General features: G+C 39.5%; 1 protein-coding gene across 4 annotated transcripts in view; it reads right to left on the bottom strand.

The window, feature by feature from the left end:
- The window catches only part of PDE4D (phosphodiesterase 4D), a 1,449,177-nt gene that overhangs the window by 1,197,765 nt on the left and 233,088 nt on the right, over positions 1-18,324 (bottom strand). The window contains exon 1 of one of the 4 annotated variants that reach the window (XM_032403449.1): positions 9,426-10,301. The exons of the other annotated variants lie outside the window; for them this stretch is intronic. The gene's annotated coding sequence lies outside the window, so the exon portion shown is untranslated. Of the gene's footprint in view, positions 1-9,425; positions 10,302-18,324 lie in introns of those variants that run through there. 4 annotated transcript variants of the gene reach the window in all.

Raw genomic sequence — 18,324 nt, 5'->3', positions numbered from 1 at the left:
GTGACTAACATAACATAATAAAATTAAATTAAACTCAAAAAAAATGTAAATTAAAAAAAATGAAAGTCCATATGCGATCTTTCTGGGTTTTTGCTTAAATTCTTAATTTCAGATATTGTCTCTTTTCAGTTGTCCCTGTTCTCACCTTCTAGAATGCCTACTAAATACTCACTGAATTTTCTCATTCTCTTTAACATGTCTCTTAACTTCTCTTTCATATTTTGTTTCTTTCTCTTCAGCAAATTCTGGTTGATTTCTTTAGACATTACAGTTGGCTAATTCTCTCTTCAGCTGTGTCTAACTTGTTGTTTAACCCATTTGATAATTTTTTAATTTCAATTACTATATTTTTCACTTCCAGAATTTCTATTTGGGTCTTTTTGCAAACCAACTTTTTCTTATTTTTATAATTTGGTTTTCATGCCTTAATCATTGTCAGTATTCTTATTTTATACTCTATGTGACAATTCCATCATGTGAAAGTATTAAATTCTAATCCTGCTCTTTGTTGTGTTTTATAACTCTTATTCATGGGGAGTTTTTTCTTATACTTTATAAATTATGAGTTCATCTTTAGAAGGAAGTTATCCATAGGAAACCTGTAAAGCTTGATTTAATGACAATCTCCTTCCCAAGAAGTCTGCAACTGACTCTACCAGATGTCTCAGAGTTATCAGTGGCCTGGGTTAATTTCTTTTTGGTTTATTTCTCAAGTTGTGATTCTTTTCCATACTACACAAGTAATACAGATTTAAATCCCAAACCCAAATAAGGTGCAAATCCACAGTGATGTGCCTTTGAAGGAAACATTATTTTCTAAGACACAGCTTTCTTTTCTCTCCTGTGCTGATGGTGAATCTTTTTCCTAGAGCTTTCTATTCAAAAGTCCTAACTTTGTGCTAAAGATCTCTGTCCCAACCCACAGAGTCTCAATTTTCATTTCATATCTCCAAATGATTGTTAAAACTCAAGCCCTTGATTGAGATAGACTAATTACACACTCCCAAGAGCAGCCATGGTATCAGTTCAAATGTTTATCCCTCAGGTTTTTAATTCCATCTTTATTTCTGACCCATGGTGATGCCCTTATTTCCTTTCAAGATTAAATATATATGAAAGAGATTACCTAGTATTTCTATGTGTTTGTACAACACATGATATTAAGATTATCAGCCATGCTTCTAGAACTCAAGTAAAAAATAAGTTCTTTTCTCTAGTGAAAATCAACTTAGAGCACAACTGGCACGATAAATCCTTCTTAGTTCCCATAATATCAGAAAACCATATGGAAAAAATATAATTAAGGTCCATACATAGCCCAAAGCTCCAACTACATGGAAACTTTACACTGTACTTCACATAGATCCAACTAAATCTTTCCATTTTCTGGACTCTCACAAGCTCTTCCAATCACATTTTGCTAGAATCTCTAAGCACAGATCACTTTCCATATAAATTTTCTCTGCTTACTATCAACAAATTTCACTGGCTTTTCTTCCTTTTCTCTATTCATTCAAAACAGCTTTTCTAAGCACATGCTACATTCTAGACACTGGGGATGTTGCACAAAATAAAACCAAACCCTGCACCCACAGAGTTTAAATCTTAGTGCAGGGGAAATAATAAAAATAACAAATTAATAAATATATTTTAGGTTAGAATAAAAATAAATCAATAAATGTAATTTAGGTTGAACCATGTGAAATGACCAATATTCAACTCTTCTTGACCCACAGAAAGGCAATTTCACATAATTCCATCTAATAGAACATGACAGCTAGTGATAAGTGCTACGAAGAAAGCAGGATAAATGGATGAAAGGTGATGGGGGTGGTGTGAGTGTGCTATTTTTGGGTGCATGGCCACAAAAGACTTTCTTAGAAAGTGCTGTTTCAACAGAGATGGGAATGAAGTGAAGAAGTAAGTAATGAGGATATCTGGAGGAAAAATGTTCCAGTAACAGGGATATGTATGTGGAAAGGTTCTAAGGAGGGAGTGGGTATGGCATATTCAAGGGACAGCAAGGAGATCAGAGGGTCCTGCATGAAGTGATTAAGTGTGGTGCAAGATAAGGGCAGACAGGGGCAAGGGGCAGGCCCAGGAATGCCATGGCAGCCAGAGTAAAAACTCTGTCTCACTCTTTGGGAAATGGGAAACCCTCGGAAAGCGTGAACAGAGGAGTGGCAAAATCTGACTTATATTTTCAGTGGTATGGAGGCCAGTCTCCGGGAGGCAGGATGGACATAGGAATCTTGGTTAGGAGGCTACTTATATTAGCTCAGTTGGGAGACCACGGTATCTTAGACTCTGGTGGTACCAATGGAAATACGAGGAGACGCTGGATACTCACAATTCTTTCACGATTCTTCCAATCTTTCTTTTTTAAAGCCTATTTGTCTCATTAATGTCTCATCCCTAATCCTGTGTCAAAATCATTGTGCCTGCCTGCTATCTGATTCCAACAAGAAACTTCTAGATCATTTTAAATGAAGCACCTCCAAAATCAACATTTGCATGCACCACAGCCTGACACATCTGCATTACCCCTTACGTCTCTGATCACTCTCAAAACAATGGCACCATACCTGATCAAGGAGCAGCTGGCATTCACTATGCAAGGAGTATCACCCAAGAATGAGCATGTGGCTCCAAAGCCCACCAGGGAGCTTCTGCCTCTTCCCGAAGTCTCTAACTGATGGGCGGGCTGGGCCTGAGCCACATACAGGAAAGGGCCATTCATGGCCAGCTATGATGCAAGGTTCCTCTAGCAAGAAAACTCCTAACCCTATCCCTGCAGCCAGACCCCTTCCTTAGAAGTTTCTCTGCTTTGCAACTTCCCAAAGAGGAAGTTGTCTAAGGGGGTTACAACCCTTTAGGGAGAAGCTGACCACAGCTTAATGGCATGTGAATGCAACTTCTGCAACTTCTGGCCACATTTCCCCCTCATACCCACACAGGGCTAGATGTGTTCTGGTAAACATTTAGGACAAAGTACAAAGTAACCAGCTGAGCATGGTCTCAACACCAGGCCATCATAACATGACAGAAATTCTTTTTTTTTTTTTTTTTGTCTTTCAGTGCAATGTGTCAATCAAAAGTAAAACTTAAATGTCTATAAAATATAGTTAGTCCAAGAGAGCAAGTATTGTCAAAATCATTTTTCAACATATCTTACATTAAAAAGGATCCTAAAATATAGCTTGCATGCAGTATGCAAAGGCAAGGATATGACATTAAAATGTTGCTAAAATTACTGCCCCGCTTTAAGGGTATAAACTATACCCCTACACTTAAGATTTAACAGCACAGAGTCCATATAGGGTCACACGTAATAGTATTAAAATGAACATTCAAAACTTATTTTCTGAAAAGGCACTTTGAAAAGATACAAGTAGGTATGTTTTTTCTGGGGAAAAAAAAAAAAACACCTTCATTTGGACTACAAAATAGAATAAGAAAGCAGAAATCAAAGTGCGTTCATCACCCTGGTTCTTCCCCTACTTATAAATAAAGCAGAAATTACATGTCTTAGTATTAGAGAAAACTGAACTAGATCTGAAATGATGATATTTAAGACTCCCAAGACAGAAGATTATAGCCTGAATTCAATCTGCTATCAAAAGCATTTATGATGCCAGATAATGTAAGAGAAATTTAAAATAACTATCAAAAAGTCCAGTCATATGACCTTTCTTAGAATTCCATTGCTGAAAATCCTCTTCTGATAAAATTTCAAGGTTTCTTGCAGCACTTCTACACTCTGACCCCACTATCTGAAAACCTACTTTTTCTGTAGCTACTAACTCTACCAGGAGACACAGTGATTCTTTGGGAAATTAGACTCAACTTTCAGAGTTCTTCACAGCATGTCTATGGCTTAACTTATAAATTATTATACATTTTTTATAATTCTGTATAAATATATAACAATCACAGTACTGAAGAAAACAACTTTTCAAGTTTGAAAGTTCATTGCAGATAAAATCACACTCTTCTGACATGCCTAAGTCAGGTCCCCGTCCCTGATCAGTGAGGATGAGCATCTCTAGAAGCAGGGAAGGAAGTGTCACCAAGCAGGCAATGGTCTGGGTCTGGCTTGGCTCAAAGAAGCAAAGACCGTGCAGAAGTGACCTGTATCCCCAGGGCCTTCTCAACCTAGCAACTGTCACTATTTTCAAATATTAGAGAGATGAGACAGATATCAAAGCTAAAAATGCATGTATAGAGAATATGACATTAACATACAATTTAAACAAAAAAAATGTACTTTTCTCACCTATAAATGAAACGTCCTCTTTTTAAAAATACCACTCCAATTGACAATCAACACTGACAATTCCACAGCTCACTTTTTCAGTTTTGTTTTGCCTTTTTTTTTTTTTTTTGTCAAATATCGGTTATAGACTCACACCAGCTCATTTAGTTAGATTCTTTCTAATGATGTTTCAAAATAGCTGAAGTTGTACTAAAAGAAGAGAGCCTTTGAAATGGTTGGTAAAGGAAAGACATAGGCTTTGGGGAGAGTTGAAAGACCTTTGAGTATGATAGCAATGGCAGGGGGCTGGACCGGAAATGGGACATCTAGAAATTAAGGTCGCTATGGCATTCTATCTTTAAGTTTTAAGATGTTATTCCCATGGAAGGACTGGAGAATTAGAGCAATGTCTAAGAGCACAGGAACCAACTGGAAGAAAAGGAGTATATCCAATCCCTCTGACTTGCCCCTTCTCCTCCTCGTGGACCTCTCCCTCAGTAAATTTTAAATCGTGCGTATACCACTCCTAGACTCTATTTCATACCCCGTGCCACATTTCAGGGGCAAAGATATGTGAATGACAATGGCATCTGCCTCCTACCCCTTGGAACTTGACTAGAGTGCACAGCAGACTAGATCACCCATTGGTTGATTAAGTCAATGCTTTTCAAAGGCCAATAATCACTGGCCTGTGAAGAAACAACTCACCAGCAAATGGGTCGCTATGAGTTACGGACAGCAACGAAAAGATCAAAGGATATTAGTTTCCACCGTCAATTTATCGAAACTAAGATGGCACAAAGTTAACCAGAGAGCACCCACTGTTCTGCTAAAAGCAGTGGCTCTGTAGGTTTCAACCATTTAATTTTTAATCGGGGCTCCCATAGCACAGGCTCTTTGCACCTTACCCCAGAGACTGAGTAAATGCACTCTCTTCTTAGACATTTTCACTCTTGACACAGGGCTCCACAAATATGAAAGAACAAGTATCCCTCAGGCATGCTAAGGATTGGCACTGTCTCTTCGCTCTCACTCTGTGGTCTCTTTGCAAGCATTTAAAAGAATAATAGGCTGCAAAATGTTTTCCTGCATTGGCCATAAAGTGGGGACATTAGATTAGCCGTTTTTGGTAAATCGGAGGCACTTCAGAGTTGAGAAGCCATCTCAATTTTACAGTCAAGAGCTATCCTATGAGAAAGGAAGGCAAATCTCAGGTGGTGTTTTTATTGAAAACACTATTATTACCATTCTAGCAAAAGAACTGACGATGAAGAGAAAACGCACAAGTATGTTAATTAATATTATTAACTTCTCTTTACAGATGTTCAGAGAATACCACCCACTTGACATGCCTGGAATTAGTACTGAAGTCAAGAGTATTAAATCAAAAGGAGCCACATGTATTGATGGTTTCTAAAATAATAATTCAGAATGGCCTCGTCAATATTTCAGAAACTATAAGGTCCACCTTACCCTGTAATAATGAACAGAATAAAACGGAATCTGACTCAATGATAAATTATTCACAGAACTATTAGTATTAAAAAAGGGCTAATTTAACAAAGCCATTAACATACTATACCTTAAGAATCTTCCATGCTTCTGAAAAGAATCATCAATCAACCTTGATTCTTAGAAGAGTATATCTTAGATAAAACTTTTTTTCTGTACCTTTCTAAAATTATTTTTTAGGTAGGCATATAAGCAAACTATAACATACCACTGTCAAAGTCAAGACTCATGTTTCTCAAAGGAGGTACATTGCTATGTGGGAAACCACATATGATCCCTTTGTTCTTGGCCTAAGATTCCTTGACAACTACAGAGTCCAGGGTTCACCCAGAATGTCAACATTACCTTAAGAGGCAAAAAAAAAAAAAAAAAGAAAAGATTCTTTCCATGATGCCTTCATTATACCACTAAGATGCCCTAGTCATGCCCACTCATATATATGTCAGCATCCCCAGTTCCACAGAGAACACAACTGAAAATGTATTGTTCTCTGGATATTCAGTCAAAGATGCTATCTTGTTCAGCCCTGCCTGGAGGGCAGGTGAATCATTATTTATTCCAGTTTACAGATGAAGGAAGTGAGTCCCAGAGAATCTCTCCTGTCAGAACTCATCTATCCTTCCACTGTAATCAAAAATAATTGTAATTAGTGACAACACATAGGTTTTCTATCATGTCCTTCCATATAATCTTGCGGCCATAACTTGACTTGCAGCCATAACCTAACTTGGGCTTCAAAGCCATCTAGTAATCCATGTACAGTATCATGTGTAAAATGATGGAGAATGATTAAAGTGCAAGAAGCAGGAGGTAGTGATTAATAACATTGAATATGTCATCATGATGTTTAGACATAATCTGATTTAGCCAGTAATGAGATGTGCAGTGTCAGAAGTCATTTAATCTTTTTGCCTCAGGCTCCTAATCTGTGAAATGGGAACATTAATGGTATCTACATTGGTGGTCATTGAAAAGATTAAATGAGGGGAAAAAAGGTTACATGAGAAAACATATCTGAAGCTCTGAATGCAATACCTGGCATATAGTAAATGCTCAATAGTAAAGCTATTCATACACAGAAAAGCGTTCATTAGCAGGCACTGTCTCTCTCATAGAAAATCTACTAAAAAATAGCAGCATGGCTCCAAAACTTCCTCCAAGAAGAGGACTGCTACCTCAACTTACACTTTGTCCCTGAACTGTTTCATATTTGCCCTTTCTTCTTTCTGCAAGTTTAGTAATCACCCCTGCACGTCAGACCATGTCAACCATGTCAGCTGAGATTAGAAAGAGCATGTGTATTTCAACCTTACCAGCAGTAACTCATGAAAACAACTCAGAAATCACAAGGAGTCCTTCCTTTATATATGATGATAACTGTTCATGACCAATTGTCTATTTCCTGAAAAACTTTCCAGTATCTCAAGATATTGGCCTTTGTAGTCAATGAGAAGTGGGTTCAAATCCTAACTCTGATGCTTACTAGTTGTATGACATGAGCAATTCTCTTCTTTTCTATGAGCCTCCATTTCCTCATTTATAAATACTCATATTTATACCATAGGAAGTCATCATAAGGATTAAGAATTAAGTTCATAATTAATAGCTCTTGATCAACATTATTATCATCGAGTTCTCAAGAGTAAGCTTACTTTTGGCTCTGATCTATTCCGAGTCAAGACAATACAAATACAATGTATCCTCCAACTTGACCTCAGCAAAGTAGCCTATACCATGTATTTCCAACCTGGCCTCAGGAAGTGATTCCTCAAACACTGCTTCTGTACATCTTTTTACATCTGTCCAAACTGATGCTATCATTTTGATTATAATCCTAATGTTTAACAAGCCCATCATCTGTCTAGACACATTCACTGTTAAAGAGAGAGCTCACAATTTTAGTATTGGATATGGAATCTTAGAATTTAATTTTAGTGAATAAAAATCAGAGCAATGTCTTCCTCATGTCTTTACCGAGCCTAAGTTACGTGAAATCCCCAGAAAGTTAACGCCACTAGAGTCCACTGTCACTCTAGTTGGCCAAAGCATTACTCTCCATTCTAAACTATTGCCAGAACTGACTATACATGCAGAGTTCCAAAATCACATGATCATCACACCCCAAGAATATTATTTCCAACACCACCATCACCTGTCCCATTACTTCCACTGGTTTAGGGATTTTTAACATCATCTCATCAGAGATGTGTAAAATCTTTAAAAGCAAAGTTTTAATTCCACTACTGAGTATTTATCCAAAGAATACAAAAACACTAATTTGAAAAGATATATGCACCCCTATGTTTACTGCAGGATTATTTACAATAGCCAAATTATGGAAGCAGCCCAAGTATCCATCGATAGATGAATGGGTAAAGAAGAGGTGATAAATCTACATAATGGAATATTTCTCAGCCATTTAAAAGAACAAAGTGTTGCTACTTGCAACAACATGGATGGATCTAGAGAGCATAATGCTAAGTGAAATAAGCCAGTTAGAGAAAGACAAATACTGTATGATTTCACACATATGTGGAAATTAAGAAACAAATGAACAAAGAAAAAAGAGACAAACCAACAATAAACAGACTTGTAAGTGTAGAGAACAAACAGATGGTTCCCAGAGGGGAGGTGGGTGGGGGGATGGGTGAAACAAGTGAAGGGGATTCAGAGAATACTTATCATGATGAGCACTGAGTAATGTACAGAATTGTTGGATCAGTATATTGTACACCTGAGACAAATATAACACTGTATGTTAAGTACACTGGAATTACAAAAAAAGAATACATGAAAAAAATTGTTAATGGGCATCCAAACACACACACAAAAGTTTTTAAAAACCATATATTTGAAGGTTAAGGGACAGATAAAAAAATCAGAATCCACTTTATTTCATACATGCCCACACTGACTTTATTTAAATTATAAAATCAGTAATCCTAAATACAAATGTCCCTAACCACCTGGAAATGTACTCTCAATTTGAATCTCATGAATGTTTTAGAATAAATAACAGTCAGACAAACTACATTTATTTAGACACATATCACATGAAAAACTTTCTAACAACACATTAAAAAGTATAAACAAAACAGGACTGGCTCTCCCCTTAAAGAAATAATAATACATACACATAACCAAGAGGATTTATAAAGCAACATATTTTGAATATATGAGCTGACATAGTGTGGACAAGACAGAATATGAGAGATAACTAAGGGGGGGGCAGATTTCTGAAGAAGGAAAGCCCATACTGACAGAGACAAAAACTGGCTTTCTTCTTGGGGGAAAAAAACATACTGGGGTAGAAACAAAAAAGTTGATTTTTAAATTGCGTAACAACAGTATAGAGTCTAAAATTCAGACAGAAAAGATGGCCAAGGAAAATCTGAATTTAATCATACATGCAACGTGAAGGCACTGTAGAATTTTAAGGGAAGAAAATGATAAGCATAGTATTCAGGAAAGATTCTTCTATCTTCAGACCATTTCCACCTATTCTTAATTGTTCCACACAAAACCTCCGCTGTTAAGGTGAAAGAGCTTTTGTTTTCTTTGCTATATGACCATTTCTGCGGCATTCGCAATATTCAAACTATTTCTGAGTGTTTGATGCAAGACAAAAAAAAAAAAATTAGAATTGAAAAAATACAACCTGCATTCTTTGGTGTTTTTAGTTTCTCTTGTTTCAAAAGGAGTCCTTAGCATGCTCTGCGTCTGAAGGCATTTAGCACTTAGCTCCTTCATAAAATGACAAGGGACGGAAATAGACTGTGGCGATTTTACAGTACTTCTGTCATGTCCAGTGGTCTGGAGAGTGAAGCCACGCTAGAGAAGGCGTTATTGCCAGCAAACGCTGACGACAGTCAGCAGCTCCTCGGACAAAATGGACATCTCTCTGTCAATATGGCCCCTCACCTCCATGGAGTGTCTTAAGCAAGCCCAGCTGCGGAGGAATGCGGGTTGCCAAATACAGACACAATCTGTCCCCTCTCCTAAAATGAGGTTGATTCTCATTATTCTTAAGGAGTCACACGCAAGCTGTTGGCAATTTGCTCAAGTGAAGAGCAAACCATATTGAGTAACTGCAACACTTCAGAACTCGGCGAGCAGCATAAACCGAAATGTGCCCACAGCCCCAATTTACTGGCAGTTTCTGAACCTATCTAATAATAGCTGGGACAAAGGGAAGAATGAAGCCTGTCACACACACCTCACTGGCCAGGCCTGGCTTTTGCAATGCTGAACTAACGGAAAGAGGGGGCTGTTTAGTAACTCATCCCGTGCTCGCGGCTGCGTTACAAAACAGCCCCCACAACAGCCTGCTCTGGCCGCCCGCAGTGATCCGCCTGCTCCACACACCTGCCGAGGGCAGCAGCGAAAGCAGGGCCATGTGCATTCACACCTGCAGGAAATAGCACACTCGGTGGGATGAATTATTCATACACTAAGGAAAATAAATAAAAAGACATGAATGGACGATTCATAAAAGAACAAAAATGGGGGCACCTGTGTGGCTCAGTCCGGTAAATGTTGGACTCTTGATTTTCATTCAGGTGGTGATCTCCGGGATGGATGGAGCCCTGCCTCACTCCACTCTGGGCCTGGAGCCCATGTAAGATTTTCTTACCCCACCTCCCGCCCCTCACCCCCACCCCCCACCCCACACTCTCAGGCTCACACTCTCTAAACAAAAAAGAACAAAAGTGACTTCTCAAAAATATATGAGAAAAAGTTTGACCTCACTAAGAAGACCACAAAATGAAGCAAACTAAGGAACCATCTTCCCACTAAAATTAATCAATATTTTTTAAAAGTTAAAAAAATACATATTCATTGCTGATGAATTTGCAATGATTTCGGAATGTTCATACACTGGTAGAGGAAATAATGGTGCAAACTTTTGAAAAGCAGTTCACTGATAGTTACATTTATGTTTTGAAAGTATTCAAAAGGAAAAACAGGAAATACTCATGTCCAGAATGTTTACTAGCCTTTTCATATAGCAAAATAAATAAAAATAAAATGAGGAAAAGCTTAATAAGAAATATGATCCTAAAAGAATAAATGCTTAAGAAAACCACACAGGAAAAATGTGAAAATTCTATTTGTGAAAACCATGTCACCTGGGACTTCTATCGTTTTCAAATTTTTATTATGAAATATTTCCTACATATAAAATAGTACACATGATTATCAACACTGTATATAATTTCAAGTGAAAACAATCAGGACACAAATTATATGTACAATGTGATCACAACTATATCTAAAAATTCCCTCTGTATAAAATATGTCTAGAAGGAAATAATCTGAAGTCTTAATGGTAGTTAATCTCTGGTAGGGGATTAATAGGTAATTTTTTCTTGTTTTTCCCTACTTTCAACAATTGAATTTCTGCTAAGTATAAGTTCATATTTACTATCTAACTTCAGATGCTAAATTGGAAAAATATCAAAACTACCATATTCATCTATTTATTTTTTCAACAAATGTTTATTGAGTTCTTCCTATGATCACAAAACACTATGTATCAAAAGAGAGATAAATGCATATGAGACATATTTTATACTCTCCAAAAGTTTGTAAGAAATATAGCCAGGTAATAGAAAAGCAAAATAGAAAAATAAATTCACCATAAATTTAGTGAAGTGAATTCCTCAGGACACAGTGGCATTGTACAAGATGAAAGATGAAGTAAATTTCATGGGGTCTTGTCCCTCCTTATGTATTGCTAATCTGGACAAAATTCCCCATTAATAATTCCATGCTCCCAGGAGGAATGTGGACTCAAGGCGATCAGAAAATTTATCCAGACCAAGGAAAGGAGCTTACTAGTAAGAACTGCCTGCAAACCTGCACTATGTCCTTTTCTAATCTACTAGAGGTTATCTATGAGTAATGTTACTATGATATTGTATTTATAACCATAGGAAACTCTCATAAATTCCTGACCTTAGATATCATCTTGACTACAAATTCCGTCCATTTCAAAACTCCAGTCTATAATAACATTTTCTGTGACAAGCAGCTCAAAACTTTTCAAAGAAGTGTCTTCCATTTATGGACAGTTTAACTCAATTCAGTGCATTTATTAAGTATCTTCCAGGTATCAAGCACTAAGCCAGACCCTCTTTGCATAAGATAAGAAAAGACCCCTGCCCCCAACAGCTCACAAAGCAAAGGGGAGACCACAAAATACATAAACGACCACCTATAGTTTACCTATAGAGCTCTGAACTCTCTCTTGGCAGCTGTATCCCCTTTCTAGAATAAGCACTAAGGAAAGAGTGGCTACTTTTACTTTGCAGATGAGCCTGGTCAAAAGTGGGTGACATGGAATTAGAAGGAAAGAAAGGTATCATAATCAGATAAATTTAGGAAACCTCTTCTGAAGATCTGATGATTAACAACGTACTTTTTTTTTAAGCATCAAGTCTGTTTCAATAAAACAAACAAAAAAGCCCCCAAACCATTTGTATACATTTAATCTTGTGCTCACCCCAGCACCACCACAGTGACCATCACCACCACCTATTAAAAAACTGAACCATTTCGTATGTTATGTGTGTTAACATTTCTTGGAAATGTGTTAACATTTCTTGGAAAACTCCCTGGAAAAATTTGCTCTAAACCAGCCACACATTTAGCGGTGATAAACTGAGGCTCAAAGACACTTAGTAAGTTACTCACCAGTCATAGTGGTAGCTGTGGCAGAAACAGGGTCGGAACCTAGAACTCTAAGTCATTCCCATGCTAATCCTATGGCCTAGAATCACAGACACCAACAGTACTGACATATTTGGGGTACTGACTGGCAAAACCAGCATAATTTCAGCACAGTAGGGAAATACTACCAATACAGTGTTAGCAAAAAAATGGGAAGGTCTAAAGTCCACAGAAGTCAACAATACAACTATTTCTATTTAAAATAGAAAAGCCTAGGCACCTTGGTGGCTCAGTCAGCTAAGGGTCTGCCTTTGGCTTGGGTCATGATCCCGGGGTCCTAGGAACAGCCCTGGGTCTGCTCAGCAGGAAGTCTGCTTCTCCCTCTCCCTCTGCCCCTCCCCCCCACTCTTGCTGACTCTCTCACGCTCTCTCTCACATAAATAAATAAAAAATAAAATCTTTAAAACAGAAAAGGCTGCATTCTCAATGTGGAGGAGACACTAGTCACAATGAAGGGATTAGACTAGTTGCTCTCTCGGGTGGTCAACTTCTCTGTCAGTCTGTGCAGGTGCCAGAGATAAGGACTTTACATGGATGCACCCCTCTTCATACAAAGTTGATCATCCCAGAGGAGGGGATGAACAACAAAAATCAACAATAACAGACTCCTTCTCTGAAAGCTATCTAACTTCACAATGAGTTCCTGAGGGGGCGCTTGTCCTCTACACTGGAACTTTCATTACAAAAAAAGGACAGATTATCATCCACTGGGAAAGCTATAAGCACAGTCCTGCCTAAAGGAAAAGAGATGGACTTGATAAAATTTCAAAGTCATTGCCAACCTTTTAAGACAGGCTGTGAGTCAGAGGCTGGCCCTCCTTTCTGTCTGCTATCAAGAGACTCTGCCGCACATTCTACTTCTTTGCCTCACCTTTTGATTGTTTTCTTGTTTACTGGCATCTCTGCCTATCCTATGGGAAGACTTGAAAATGGAATAAGGCTGGAAACAAGTTATTAGATTGAATTCTTTCCAAGAGAGATTTATTGTCTGAACAGAGAATACAACAGAAGAAGGTAAAAATCATGGCTAAAATATGATATGAATTCCATATGTTGGGATGGTAATTGTTGACCAAGCTACATGAGAGAGGAGGTGCTCTAATTAATGTTCTGAACTTAGATTTTCAGAACCAATTTTTCTACTCCAAATCAGAATGCATGAAGGTTTGACCTAATCCCTTTTCTCCCAAGTACCCTCCCCTAAGTCTCTCTTTAAAATTGACTGCTAAAAGGAAATGATTCTGAGAAGGCTTTAGAGGCGTTTCAATGTGTAACTAAATTGACTACATTTCTATTCAATTTAACTTTATTTTAAAACCATATAAAGATAACTGCAACACTAAAATCCCTCTCATTAAAATAAGTGTATGTCCGATTTTGGCTTATTGAAATTAGTTAGCTCTAAAGGTCTCTAGGTTAATTTTGCTCATCATGAAACAAGGGGGTAGACTGAGTTTAGCACTTACAATCTAAAGATAATGCCCCAGGTTTAAAGATTTTAACGATCTTTTAAAAATCAATTTGCATCGATCAAGCTTAAATCCTCTTGTAAGCACAAGCCAAAAAGAAAAACTTCTTAAGTACATAATAAGAAATTGACAACTTCTTGAGCCCCATGTGTTCATGAAACAGATAAAAATATTTCTGCAACTTGTTATTCTTTTTTTTTAAGATTTTATTCTTATTTATTTATTTGCCAGAGAGAGAAAGCACAAGCGGGGGAACGGCAGGCAGAGGGAGAAGCAGGCTCCCCACTGAGCAGGGAGCCGGATGCGGGACTTGATCCCGGGACCCCGGGATCATGACCTGAGCCCAAGGCAGACACTTAACTGACTGAGGCACCCAGGTGTCCCAATCTGTTATTCTTTTGAATTTCCCCCTACATCACATGTTCACCAGAAAAAGATGAAGTGCTCCCTGTGTCCTCTTGGTGCTAATCATGTCCTATCACTGGGTGGAGGAAAAAACTTCAGTTCAGTCTGTGTAATCCTGGCATAGACACTCTACCTGGCTCTCTAGACTCCTCACTAATCTTCCATCTTGGTGCAAGAAAGAAAGGGGGGACGTAGGCGTGCTAAGGCCCATGAGATGTCCCATCATTACCCACAGAGCTTATTATCACCTGGGCATAGCAACAACACCAGCTGCAGCGTGGGCCTGAAACAAAGAACACAAAATAACACAACTGTAGAATGGGTGAGCTAACTACATCTGAGTTGTCCTGTCTTTCAAACATTGGAAGGAACACCTGGTCTAATCACGAATTTAAATTATTTGTAAGTGGGTCTAAAAGACTTTGGACAAAAATACAGGAAAGGGGCAGCACAAGTGTAGCATGTAAGGAGTACAGGGACACCCAAGGTCAAATCCTGATTCTCCCTGCAGGATCCCAAATCCTGACACTTACTTGCTGTGGGACCTTGAGCCATGACCTTCAATTGAATCCTGTACAGTCAGGATCAAGGTAGTTCCTCACATGTGAAGTCTTTATTAAATGGTAGCTACTATTACCATTAGCTTCTCAATGGAAGAGTCCCTGGACCCCAGGAAGCCATTCTTTATTTCCAATCCAGTATCCTGCAGAAAGACAAGGGTTTCCTTGTCCTGTGATTTAATCTTAAAATATAATGATTTAACAAAAATATCAATGAGCCTAGGATCATCTCCAGCTTTCAGCAGAGCAGAACACAATTACCCAGGGCTCACCTTCTAAAATGCACTAACATTGTACACTTATTTTTTAACACTACTTCCTAGCTTTGTCAGATACACATGAGAGAGCATCCCCCCCACATGAAAGGATTTTATTTCATAATAACAGTGATAATGGGGGAGAAGGGCGGCATAGAGAAAAATCCCACCTCTCATCCTGAAAGATAACCCTAGAGAGAATGGAAAGTGGAGCAAAAAAAAGGCAGTTGGAATCAACGTCAGATGTGCCTCGACTCTCTAATTTTCTGTATTCTGTTACTTGTTGTTCGTACAAGGAGAAGAGACAGTCTGGATGGGGGTGGAGAAAGAGCAGCAGAGGGAAACCACTACAAATTATAAACAAAAACTCAGTCGTTACGATTGACAGCTTCTCTTGGGACTTCCTGGGGGAGCCAATTAGCACTGGTTGCTGAGGTGGGTTTGCTCACACAAACCTCTGGACTAACACCCACCTATGATCCACCTACTTCGATGAAGCCACAAAGCCTCTGTTAATAAAGTTTAGGACCAGTCACCCCACAGAGAGAGTCCTGCTAAGTCTCTAATGCAGATGTCTTAGGGTAAGTGGCAGGGAAACACCTTTAACTCCTATTGCCTTATTGGAAATCAAGACACTAAAATAATGATTTGGCTCATTCTTTCTGCTCCTCTTTCCCTTTGCTCCTTATCACCTGAGGCAACAGTGACCACATGCTCCGTGTAAGTTCTAATCCACTGCTCCTCAACCGTTGAGCCTGACTGTTCTCACAAGTGAGAGAAGTCATGGTGCAAGAGCAGATTATATAAATCCAGGCAAAGAACAAAGGACAAGAATTAGTACTACCTCCAGAGTCACTGGCTCCAGGAGCCCAGGGAGATACAGCTTACGTGAGCCCTACAAAACAGTTAAAGCAGAGTTTAACACCATCTGGGAAGCGGCCTGGCCAAACCGTTCTCGGAATAAAATTCTTCATGGTGTTTCCACTGCTTCAATAGACAGAGCTCAGGATGCCTTGTGAATCCATTTAGTGTAACTTCATACAAACTCACACCAGTTCCATTGTCTTGTCTCCCGATGAATGATACCCATCCTCATAGAGGCATCCCTACTTGCCTCCTACTATCAAACCGCCAGGCAGCAAATTTTGACAAAGCCTATTTATTACAAGCAGAGCTCTGTATAAAGCACTCTGAAAGGAAAAGAAAATGCCTCCAAGTCCTCGGCTTTGAAAAGCAAAGATGAACAAAATTAAAACTGGGTGCTACCACATGTGAAAGATAATAAACTAAAAAAACCTTGGGGAGTTCTGAAAAGGAAACAAAGAGATAAATGCAGGAAAGACTCCCCAGAGGAGATCAGATAGTTCAATTTTTTTAAGGTGAGACTTACATTGGGAAGGATGGGTAAAAAATGGAAGCAAAGTTCTAGAAGTGGAAATGCACAAAATGTCAAGCCTTAAAAGATAGGTCTAAAGATCTAAAAGATGTTCAGATTCCCCTCAAGCTCAGATCTTCATGAAAACAACCAAAGGGAAATCAAAGACCGATTTCTCTAAGTATTGTATAGGCCAAATTCTTCCAGAGATCATTCTGTTTTCATCTCCCTGGGACAATTCTGTCTGCTGACTAATTTGACCTCAATACAAAAGAAAAGGATGGTACCTTAGCTAAAGCAATCACAAAAACGCTGGAATAAATTCTCTCCACCCCAACCCCATCCTCTCACATTTATGGGTGCCAGCTTTCTCCAGGAACAAATTAAAATTGGAGAAGATAACCCAGACAAAATGAAATCGAGAGAGACAGGCACTAAATTCCTTTCGGGTTCATTAGGCAAATGGAACAGGATGTCTCAGAAGGTGGAAGGTAAAGCTGGTTGCAAAATTCAGCAACATTAGGCAAAGTCCATATCAACAAAAGCACATCAATCTGACCCTGAGCTTAAACTTGGGATGTGGGTTATGTCTTCAGGATCCATTCTTCCTTTTACTGGGATACCTGTGAGGTTGGAGGGACTTGGAAAAGTTAGTGGGGACCTGGGCACTCTGCTCACACCCCTCACTACAAGCTGTTTAAACTCGATAGCTAGCACTGTGATCCTTGCTCAGAAAGGGACCTTTAAGAGGCACTCATTCATTTATTCAACAATTATTTTTATCAAGTACATGTTCAGTGCCAGGCATCACCATACTAGACACCGAGGATATTATGATGAAAAGTACAGGCGTGTTTCCCGCTCTGTGCAGTTTACAGGAAAGAGGGCAAATAGTTGGAAAGCGGAAATACCCTTGATCCATTCAAAGAATGGGAATAATGGGTGCACTGTATTGTGATCACCTCCTCTTCCCCCCACCGGTGAGGCTGGTTGGTGTTCCCACTCTAGGGGATGTGGGGATCAAACTGAACACATGACACCCGATGCTGGACAGCTGAGATCCACAAGAGTTCACCAGGCACACTGACTCACAGCTCCGGGGTGGCCACTGCCCGCCACACAGGGCCACATGGGGGCTCATTCAGGCACGGCGTGAACAAGCAGAGGCTATGGGAGGCAGGTTTTGTAGTAACAATGGGATGACATGACCCCTACTTGCCACAGGAGGATATGACGGGCATGTTTGAGTATTTCCACAGGCTGGCAGGGAACTGACGCCCAGCACTCAGGGTGAAGCCGACACGGTGCTTGGTTCGTGTGGCGAGAACTGTTTGGCTAGAGTGCCTTATCCACAGGAGCACAATCCGGAAGGGAACCGGTGGTTTGGCCCAGCCTTACCACAGGTCAAGGCAGCACATAATAATGCACCTTACCATCAGGTGCACACACACAGCTCAAGGTCCAGCCCGGGGACGACTAACGCCCCCTCAGAAAACCTCCCTGTTTCCTTCCACTCCTCCTTCCCTCAGGTGGCACAACGGCTGGGGCACACAGTGGGCGCTGGGGGCCAGCCGTCTGGGTCTCGGGTCCAACCGTGCTCCTCACAGCACGCTACGCTTGTTCTAGAATGCCACGCCTCCTTTCCGAGCGGAACGCTGCGACGACCCCGGAGGGCAAGGGGCTTTCGGAAGCAGCTTCTCCGACGGTTGTATTCAATGCAAGTTAGGAAAGTTAGTGAACGTCACCGAGGTCACAGAAG

This window comes from Phoca vitulina, unplaced genomic scaffold, assembly GCF_004348235.1.
Source record: "Phoca vitulina isolate PV1807 unplaced genomic scaffold, GSC_HSeal_1.0 scaffold6, whole genome shotgun sequence".
Taxonomy (NCBI): Eukaryota; Metazoa; Chordata; class Mammalia; order Carnivora; family Phocidae; genus Phoca; species Phoca vitulina.
The sequence above is the reverse complement of the archived record's forward strand: the minus strand, read 5'-3'. Positions and strand labels throughout refer to the sequence as shown.